Here is an 11464-nt window from a genome sequence, read left to right as displayed (position 1 = left end):
CAATCCTACGGTTCTTTGCCCCTCCTAGGCATCGGTAAGAATATTTTACTTAGTGTTATACTTAATCATGTGTTAATGTGTGCAAAAACATCATGTAGCCCCCTGAATGTTGCTTCCTAATCTTTAACAGTATGCAAGGGCAAATAATTCACATTAAGATGATACGATTCTCATGTTCTTTTAACTGGAAGTGTTTTTTTATCTAGTCCAAACTATAGACTTAAATGGACAAAAACGAGTAGAGATAGCTGTAGGATTGGGTTATGTAGAGATTATGGGGCAGTATTACTTATGCCCATATCATGGGACACTTAATGCATTGCCACCAAATTGGGATAGTGGCTTAGTGGTTGGAGAAATCCTATGACGAGTGGCTAGTATTAGTGGGTGCTTCTACTGGCATTCACGTTCCATTGTTTACTCATTGAGTGTCCGCAGATTCCATAGTGCTATTATATTGAAATAACCACCGGTAACATTAAAGGGACGCTCCAGCAATCATATGCACTTTAAGGCATATAATAGCAGAGTGGTCCCCGTTACAAATGTATGGGGACGTTCTGCAGAATACTTTCATATGCGTTTGCCCCCTTACAAATTACCGTCGGCTCCGGGCAGGGGTCTGATGAGAACCCTGTGCACGTTGAAAACGTTTCTATTGATTTCAATGAGAGCACTTTCTTGCCACTGATTGGCTGCTTCAAGCGTTCTGCTGCAGCTTCTACTAAAGGTAGAACATAAATGCAATGTAATACTGGTGCAATCTGCCATACAAATGTTTACATTCAAAACTGTACATTTCTTTTTAAGCTGTTGATACAATTATGACGGTAAAATGTGGCAGGCATATCTCAGAATAAGCCTGATATTGACTAGACGTTATTAGAAAGCTTCTCATTTGGACTGTCCGTTTCTGTGCATTTGAGTGATACGATCTGTATTTCGAGTGGTATTTGGACCCATGATCAATGCTAGAGCGGCTAATCAATACTTGTATCATGTATCGTACTTTAATGCTGTCATTAAAACGCACGTTGCTACGTGGATAACTTATAACCTTTTACTGTCTTTGGATATGAAAGAGGTTACTATTCATTAACGCAAAAGATGGACCACATTTCCAGTTGGTATTTAGAAAACCCAATTATAGATATATCAATCCACATGAAGTACTGTAGGGTTGTCAGCTACCCTGACATGAAGAGCAAAAACCTCTCTAGATGTGCCAGTGTATTGTATTTTCTTTGTGTTGTGGACTTATTTAGCCATATTTTATCCGAATGCTACCTCTCATTTATATGTTGATTTTAATCATTGTCTGCTAATGAAATCTAGATATTTTTACTCATCGGTGTATGTCCAATGTGATTTTTTTTTTTTTTTTTTTTTTTTTTTTTTAACATGGTGATCTTCTGCTTGCATTTATAAAATATATTTTTCTTTTCACAAACCATGGGACGGGGCAGCTTCCGCTATGTTTCTCGCCTATATGCATAACACATTCAAAACGAGTAAACTAAAGTCTATCGGTGGCTCCACAACTACGCGCTGTGCGTAACAACCATCTACGATGTTCTATTGGTGCCAGCTACACCCAAAACACACAATATTCGCTCCAGAAAAAAAAACTGTTTATTGGCGTGCAAATGGGGGAGAAATATAAAAAAATATATATTTTTGTGGACTGAATGGATTTTGTCCACTGTTTTTATTCCAACAAAATAAGGTTTATTCGTCAAACATAGTTGTACTTCCATCTCACTGTATTAAGCATGTATTATACAGCACAACACACTCTGCCCTTTGTAATGCATGGTTAATGCGTCAACATTGCGCTTTCTATCTCCGTGACTCACTGTTTAATGAATAAACTGGTGGCTGATAAGATGGTGGTAGACATCTCTAGTGACCACATTCTTTTCATGTTCTTTGCAATTTTTTAAGACAAGTACACTTGAAAACCTTGTTTCTCACCCCCAGATTTCAAAGCAAAGTGTCCTTTATGTGCTAAGCACGGCCAATGATATATTGTAGATCATCCATTGTTGGGTTGAAGGCCACATGTTCCTCTGGGCCAGGAGTATAGAAAACTAGGCCTTGAGGGCTGCAAGCATTCCAGGGTTTATGGAATCCCAGCACGGCCGGCTCAATCAGTCTGTCATTGGTCAAATCGCTCGTTCAAGTAATATCCAGAACTCTTATTCCGTTTGTGGCCCTCGAGTCCTGTAACGCTGTGTATTAACTTGGTTAATTTATGTCAGGAGGTCGCTTGCACCTTAAAGTAAATCAAGCACGGTTTCGATGCAAAGAAAAGGCTTATCTTCCCATTTATTTTTACATTTTAATAGATTGCCAGCATTATTTTGGAGTCTATCGTCTGCTCCTAATATATAAAATCCCTTTAAAGATTACTACATCGCCGGTTTATCAGAGGTACTGCAATGTAACTGCCTCTGGCACTGAAAACCTTATATACCCTTATTTAATGTTACTCTGATGTCATATCTGTGTTTCTACCGTTCACATCTAAAAGAATAAAATGCCGCAAGGGTATTTAAAGTGCTTTTTTTATGTTGTAAATTCACATGTTTGATGCAGTAGTGGCGAGTATCTAGGGGTTGACTGATCCTGTTCATTATCTGAAATGCTGCTCTCTCCTGCCTGTATATCCTTGCCTTGTGTATGTTACGTGCTTAGTGTTTGAAAATAAATGCCACATTGTAATTCATTGCATTCCGTTTTAATTCCAGTACTTTTTGGTATGTGTATCATTTCATATTTGCTAAATGTCTGTTTTTGTGGGATATAAATGATAGGTTATGACGTAACTGTTCAAGACCATCCAGTTCAAAATACCCATTGAAACAGAACGATGCTGCCTTTTGGTATATTCAGTGGCAAATCTTTGAATTCCTCATGATCGTGTATGAAATCTTAATGTCTTACTGAAACGTTACACGCGCGTGGTTTCATTTCATTATAATGGAGTTCGTGTGAATTTAAAAATGATGATGGTGTATGATGTCACACTGGATGAGAAGGTTAGTGAAGCAGGTTTCCTTTTTTTTTCTTTTCGTGGACTATTCAAGCCAATGGTATTTGGTTTAGGGGGGGATCCCTTGCTTTTAGTTTTGTACCAGTACCATCTGGTATGTTCTTTTCGGAAACAAGCCAAGGACAAATTCTATTCAGCCCATATAAGCAAAGGGGAGATGCCTTATTTTATACAATGCAGATTAGCACGAAAGCAGGGACAACTTACTGGGCGAAAGGAATACAGCTAAGAGTTTACATCGATGTACAGATCATGAGGTTAATAGAACCTAGAATTCAGTTGAGCACAAACTGCAAAATAAACCAATGAAAAATGTTGAAAAAATACTCTTTTAATCATAACAATTACAAGCCACATATTAAACGTATCAATTAAAAATTGTTAACGTGGAATTTTTTTTATTTGAGATCACTGGATGAATGATTCTGGGCAAATGCACTGTTGAAGCCAGTGTCCTCCTTGTTGACGGTAAAGGTGGGTGATGACATTTTTGGCCACAATCTTCCATTAGGTAAAATAGTTTTTCAGTAGAGTTGCCCAGGAACATCTGATCCTCCTTTCTAGCCTTCTGGCTTGGGAGGGCAGGAACAGTGGATCTCCTGAACCTTCAAGGCCAGTGGTGAACCTCATTTTGAGGAGGGAGGACATGAAGGAGACTGGACCAGGTAATGTGGCTTTGGTTTTACTGTTCTTTACCTGTTATGGACCATGCACCTCAATCTTTAATATATATTCCTGTTATGTTATAGGAAGAGGCGGACAGGTTACTTTTGTCTAATGAACATATTAAATATGCCAAGATCATATATGGAAAAAAAGTAACCACTTCACAAATTGTAGCTGTATGATACAATGTAAATACATGAGTTACACACAACTGAATATCAACAGTTTTTGGTTGCAATTTAAATACAGAAATGCATTTTCTTTAACATTTGTTAAGTTGGCTATTTCAATTACCTCTTTAAAGACATTGTGTGCGTTTTTACATGGTTCAGGCTATAAGTCTCAGTTAAAATATAACAAAGATGAACTAAACATCTGTCTACTGTTTCAGTCAATATGGTTGATTAGATTAAATGTATACATTTGTTTTAATAAAACAGAAAATTGGCCATAAGATGACCTTTTAACTGTTTTAATGCCACAGTTTTTTTAACAAGCACAACTATTCCAGCTTTACGGCAGCATCTATAAGGTGAAATAATGCAATTCATTCATTCGCAAAGGATGATATTTCTTAAAATATCACCAGGTAATGTAACAAGTGGAAAAATCGAAAATGATGCTGCACTTTTCCAAGTATTAAGGTTGTTATGCGTTGACTCCACAGGAGAATTTATTTCTAGAAGATTGTAAGCAGAAAATGTTGGAAGAACAGTTTTCTGGCCAATCAGGCATCTCTTAAACATATTGAATTTGTTAATGTTGATTTTGCTCAAACTAACGTAAAGCTTTCCTACTTTAACACAAGATTCAGTTGGACCATAGTAAAGGTAAACAGTCTTTTTTTAATAGCGGTGGAAAGCATTTAGACCGGCTTGATGGGTATGGTCCAGAAGAAAAAGGGCAGCCAAAGTAAAATTGTTACATTTACTGAAGATTGTTATATTAATCATAAATCGTTATTGGAAGACCAAAAAATAACTCCATCATGAAAGTATATAAAGGATTGAAATGGGCTTTAAACCCAGGGCTAAACGAACGGCCTTACTAAAATGAGCATAAAATGCAGTACCATTTTTGCATTGTCCATTTATGAAGGGGGCCTCTGCGCTCATAAGCTTATTATTGAAGGTTTTTGTGACCGTACCGATGGACCAAGATGCTTTGTAGACACTTTTTTTGCATACCCAGACTTTCTTGTGTATTACAAAAATCAGTATGAGATTATTCGTTAGAATCTAGCTGGTCAGATATTCTTTGGTTAAACGGCTCTATCTGTCTCATTCGTGTTTTTTATTTGTATTTAAAGTTCCTAATATTTTTAATCAGATCCATTCTAAGTATTGTCCTCTGCTTGACGAGGCTTTAATGCAATAGTCAAGTTTTTTAATACCTAGTTAAGGGTAAATTGGCAATTTTGTTTCATAATGCTAGTCCATATCGGATGAAACAGACAACATGATTGGTAATCCTATTGGGAGCTCCGTTGGAGATGCACTGTATGGACAGAAGTATTGGGACATGTGACGTTACACTTTTTTGGGACTTTTGGGACTTCAAGTTCTAAATACATCGACAATGTGTTTGGTCCCTCCTTTTTCCAGCTTCCACTTTTCTGGGAAGGCTTTCCACCTGATTTTGGAGTTTTCCTGTGGTTTTTTTTGCCCTTTCATCCAGTAGCTCATTTGTAAGGCCAGCCATTGATGGATCGGAAGGCCTGGCTGTCAATCTTCATTAGTTTATCCCAAAGATGTTCACTGAGGTTCTGCTTTTGATGATGTTAAGCAGTTTCTATGTCCTTGAGACGTTTGTGTATATATATATTTTTTTTATATATACTTTGGGATATATTTCTCATACATGTATTTTTAATACAGGATCAAATATCCAAATAAAGACACTTATTAACTGCATTTTTTGACTTTGTCTTCATGGAGTGCCGTTGTTTCTATCTCTGTGCTGTTCAATGAGGTTTAGGTCAGGGCTCTCTGTGGCCGGCCGTTATTCCACACCAAACTCATCCAACCATGTCTTTATGGAGCTTGCTTTGTGCACCTCTATACGGACAAAAGTATTGGGACACAGCTCTTAATTATCGAAATCTGGGTTTGTCCCCTTCCGATGAAAGCATGTCTTAATGCTTCAGCATACCAAGACATTTTTGACAATGCTATGCTTCCAACTTTGTGAGAACAATTGAAGGAAGACCCTTTTCTATTCCAGCATGACTGTGCCCCATTTTTACATAAACAAGCACTTTTTGAGAAACTCTCCTCACCTTTTGTTTCTGTAACTCCAAATTAAGTGAAGCAGTAGTCATGTCCTGTTTACCTATTGTACAGGGCCATGGAGTATGGTGGCACTATAGAATAAGATGCCTACCAGCACTGTATTTGCCTGTAGGGGGCAGCAAACTCATATATAAAACAATTGCAAGAAAAAGAAATAATCTGATCTGGAAACACAGAATATTTGGCATCCAGAGTGCTTTTTTTTTTTTTTTACACATTTTTCATGACAGATTGAATTTATATATCAATTCAACACAGACAGGCCAATGTGGTCAAATTCAACAGATGAGCAGCCTTCGTTTAAGTTGCTGAAAAAGTTAAGGCTGGTTCTGATGGGTGTCAGAACAGTCCAGTCAGTGGGTGCCCATGCTGACCCCTGTCCAGTGCTGAAAGTGCCTACAATGGGTATGTGAGCATAAGAACAGGACCACAGGACAATGGAAGAAGGTGACCTGGTCTGATAAATCGTGTTTTCTTTCACATCACATGGATGGCAGAGCGTCGCTTACCTGTTTAACACATGGCACTAGGATGCACTACAGGAAGAAGGCTAGCTAGTGGAGGCATTGTGATGCTTTGGCAATCTTCTGAGACTCTTTGGGTCCTGCCGTTCATCTAGGGTTTAATTTGACACATACTCCTACCCAAGCATTGTTGCAGACCATGTACACCCTTTCATGGGCATGGTATTTTAGATGGCGTTGGCCTCTTTCAGCAGGATAATGCACCCTGCCACAAACCAAAAATGTTTAAAGATTGGTTTGAGGAACACTAAGTTCAAGTTGTTGACTTGGCCTCCAAATTTCCCAGATCTCTATCCAACCTAGCATTTGTGGGATGTGCTGGACAAACGAGTTGGATCCATGGAGGCCCCATCTTGTTACTTCCGGGACTTGAAGGGTTTGCTGCTAACATATTGGTGCCAGATACCACAGCACACCAGAGAGGTCTAGCGGAGTCCCTGCCTCTGTGGGTCAGGGCTGTTTTGGCAGCAAAAGCGGGACCAACGCAATATTAAGCAGGTGGTCATAATGTTAAGGCTAATTGGTGTATATGCCTATACCTGAGCCTCCTCACTGTTGGGATCGTTCAAGGTCCCTGTCCACTTATCCTGGGGCTCAACTCTTTGCTATGTGTGCCAGGGTGAAGAACTCCTGCGGTGAGCGCTCCTGTGTCATGGCAGTCGTGAAGAATACCCAAACACACACAAACCCAGACATGCGCACACACCCAAACATGCTAACCCAGATATACACATACCCACGACACACACACACAGTTAACTTATTCTGTCTTCTGCTTACACAACGTTACATGAACCTGCTCGAATCTTAAAACTTAGAAGCATAAAGAGAGATGTCCACGACTCAAGACTTGATCACTACTTGTGAAGCATGCTGTCTGCTTTCGGGGGGGGGGCTGAGCAACAATTGTCCAGTTGCCCCACCCAGATCTGCCCATGGGACCTATATAAGAGTCGAAGCCACATGCCTGACAAAGTGCAATTGGAGTGCTTTCCTCTTTTATGGGTTGCTCCAAGGAACCAAAAGTGGCAGGAAAAACTGGACGGTAGAGGGGGGCAGTGCACTTCAGCTTTGTAGCTGCAGCTCCTACAGTAGGTGACTTTTTTTTTTTCCCCATCAACTGGTTAAGTATGCTTATTAAAGTACTTGCATAGTACTGACATATACATAGCTTGGCACTGTATAGAGACACTGGAGTGTCTCTTTAATTACCGATGGATTGAAATTTCAATTATACTGATTATACTGCATTTTTGTTTACTTCAGAAAATACAGACTCAATTTATCAGGAGCAACTGTATAACATAGGAGCTTAACAGTGATTCAATGCTGCATAGAGATAACCTAATGATAACATACAGATGAGCCCTCTCTGCTAATCCATAAGATAAGTGGAGCGGAGACCTCGGAGGGGCTCCCTGCTTATTTGCAGGGTTATGTGCACTGCCTGCAAAATCCCATCATGAAGAAGGGAATTGAAGATGCATCTTCTCTGTGAAGCAGACTGATACATAGGCTGAGCAGCAGATCCGAGCGTGGCAATTAACCCGGGGAGATGAAAGTCTGAGCTTCCAAATCCAGGCAATTTACTGCAGGGGAGCTGAACGAATTTACTCTTCCCCTACTCATGCATTTATTTCATCTTTCTCTGTGGCTAAATCTTGTAGAATTATACCCCCTCTTTCTAAGATTTACTCATCATAGCGACGTGGTTTTTTTATCCTGTTTTTTTTAAGCCTCATGTTTAACCCTTTCATCTTACAGTAACTCTAGGACTATTTGCCAAGACTAAGCACTATACCTTAACTCTTTTTGGTACTCGAAGAGGTAAAGTGTTGAAGCTCTCCCTTTTAAGTCCAACCCAATGCTTGTGTATTCTACATTCCCATGATGCTTAGCCAGCCATATTCACATCACTCTTTAAGATATTTGCAGAGTATCATGGGCGATGGAATTCCACAAAAGCCAAACAACTGCCTATATTGGCTGCCCATATGGTACGCAAAAGTTCTAATGCAGAATCTGAAAAGGTTAATATATCTTTAAGCGACATATTGCCGTACATACCATTGAGTGCTGTAAGGGGGCAAACTGTATTGCTTCTTGACCTTTTGGCTAAGATCAAGTGCGTGCATTTGCCATCTTTGCCCTCGAAACCGTGTGCATGTGCCATCTTTGCCCCCAAACAGCTTACCAGTGCCCCAAATTGCTTATCACCATACAAACCAAATAAATCTCCCTGCCGATTGGACCACTTTGTTCAGATAATCTCCAGTGTGCTTGAATTGGTGGAACTAAATAGTTATTTGGTTTTTGGACGTTAAGAGTTGTCTCAACAAATACTTCCTCTATCCTGCTATTTCCTCATTGGTCTCGAATATGAATATTATATATCGGAGCTATTGCATGATAGGCTCTGTGCTATTATATTATGCTATGACCATGATTTTTTTTTTTTAATTCCTCCTACTCAGGTATATGGAATTTCAGTATGTGTAATGCGCAGTTAATAAATTGCATTTTTTTTTGCAACTTTCTTTTTCTTGTGGATCTATTTATGGAGGACAATGCAGAGTTTTGGTCCCCTGTCGCTCAATAATGCCTCTGGTCTGTTTTCTATTAATATGGATCCTTAAAACATTGTATGGAGCATACGAGTGCCAGATGAGCTTAGTCAGATTCTTTTGGGGAGACATAGAGAAATAGTTAACTACAAAGCAAGTGTAATTATATAAATATGTCGGATATAAGGATTTATTGTGGTCTGTAGTCAAATTTTTTCTACAATAGTCACAAGGAAGGTGTTATCTACTTTTTTTTTTTTCTCTAAAGATCGCTTAAACACTATTTGCTTCAACCTCATGCATTTTTCTTACAATTTCTAACTCAGTAGACAATCTTGTATCTTTTCCTTTCTGATAGATCGAATGCCATCTTTACCCCACATTCCACCATGGATGCACAATCTTTCATTCCAGTTTTTCATTTATCTTGCCCCAAACTTTATTAATTATGCTATAGTCTCCGTAATGACACAAAGCCCAACTTACCTTATACAAGGTTCTCTTATTATGTGAACCTCTTCTCTGAAGCACCTACTTCTTTTAATGAAAAATACACTTTACTGAACAAAGAGGCTTTATGACTACCAAGAAATTATTTGGGACAAAGTTCTAAATATGGAACAGTTGACACGTAGATTTAATTGGGTTTCATGGTCATTGCTTCAATATTTTGAGCTTTGTCTCATAACACCTCAACATAAATATATTCCAGTATTCCATTTTTGATTAAAGCCAACATTTTATATTGGGGGAAATTGAAGACCTTAACTCAGCAACAATGTCACCTCTCAAGGTGTTGCCTGCTCTGGATGATGTGTAAACTGCTAAATACTCCTTAATCATACTCTACCTATAATAAACATTCAGCCCAAAATATTATGTATCAATCAATTAGACATTATCTATTCCATCTCATTTTATAACTTGATCACAAAGGTTTCTGTTTATTATGGCGTGGGAAATTTCATAAGAGATTAGCCAATAGTAAAGGGGTTGTTTTTAATCTTAACTATATTGTGACATTTAATCAGAGATGTTTTGTGCATTATAATCATGCTTGCTTACTAATAGTAACTAGAAAACAGCGCTTTAGTTGGGTTTTACGGCTTATCCTTCCTATAACCCTTCCTTACTCCCCCGCTGGCTGACTTTAACAATAGAAGATACTTGTAGGAAGAAGACACGGGCAATAGGACAGTAAACTCTTAAAAGCGACATGAAATGATCCCTAATGAAGCAATTATCTAAAGGTTTTGGCTGGCTATGGGAAAAGAACAGCACAGGACTCATTAACCAGAGGCTTAATTTAGGGATGAAATAATAGATCTCTTTTGTATGAGGAGCTGTGTGCACAGGTGCAAGCACTCTGCCACTGCACTGCTGCAGCTGCATACGCACTAGTGGGTTGCGGACTTAACCTCTTCACTCCTAGTTATATTTGCATCATGTTATATGTCACCCCCAGTCTGTCTTTGACAATTTCAGTATACAGTTCTATCTAGGAATAAGAATTGGATTTAAAATTGGCAGGGGTCAGATGTTGAAAGAAAAAAAGTAAATATGAAAAAATCAAAAATAATGTTTCTTTTCATCATCAGAGTAGACATCTTCAATCAGATTGAGTTTTCCTTGTATAATTAAAAAAATCACCTGGGTTTCGTATACAGAGGCTGAGCTCTGTAGCTCACATCTCATTAATCTCAATTGCATTGTGCTCTGGAGAGACGTTTTGGAAAAAAAATCTGTTTTATATGGTGGAGGTCCCCAGTCGGTGCTTAAAACATCTGATTTTATAAAAAATCCCACCAAAATTACAGTGAACAAACTTTGGAAAAGTTAGTATTATGTTTTTTATTTAGTCACTATATATTAATGGGTCTAGAGAGGATGTATGAGAGGGGGAAAGCATTTACCAAGAGATGTCCCCTAAAGGAACACTCCATCTTTATGGCTTCCTAAATGTATGAGGGTTTTCTGCTGAACCTTTCCATGTTTGGGTGGTTGGGGGGCCGGGGGGCTGCACTCATTGACTTCCATTGACGGTGCTTTTATTACGCGTTCTTTAATTCTTCTTTCCTGAACTTTTTTGCTACTGTTTAAACACAGTATTGATCATTAAAAGTAAAATACTTACACATAAACATTGTTTATATGAATATCGCAAAGCTGTCCTGATTATGTGATAATGTGGAGCAGGTTCAACCAATGAAGGCTTTCGAATAAACTGCATTTGGCTAGAGAAGAGATGGAAGAGTAAGTGTGGGTAAGAGGGGCAGCTGCCTAGGGGCCAAGGTGCTTAATGCATCTTGGGTTTGCTTATGGCAGTGCTGTTTAGAATCTGAGCCCAAGGGTTAAGAACTTTCT

Source organism: Spea bombifrons, chromosome 9, assembly GCF_027358695.1.
Source record: "Spea bombifrons isolate aSpeBom1 chromosome 9, aSpeBom1.2.pri, whole genome shotgun sequence".
Taxonomy (NCBI): Eukaryota; Metazoa; Chordata; class Amphibia; order Anura; family Pelobatidae; genus Spea; species Spea bombifrons.
Note: the sequence above shows the minus strand (reverse complement) of the source record.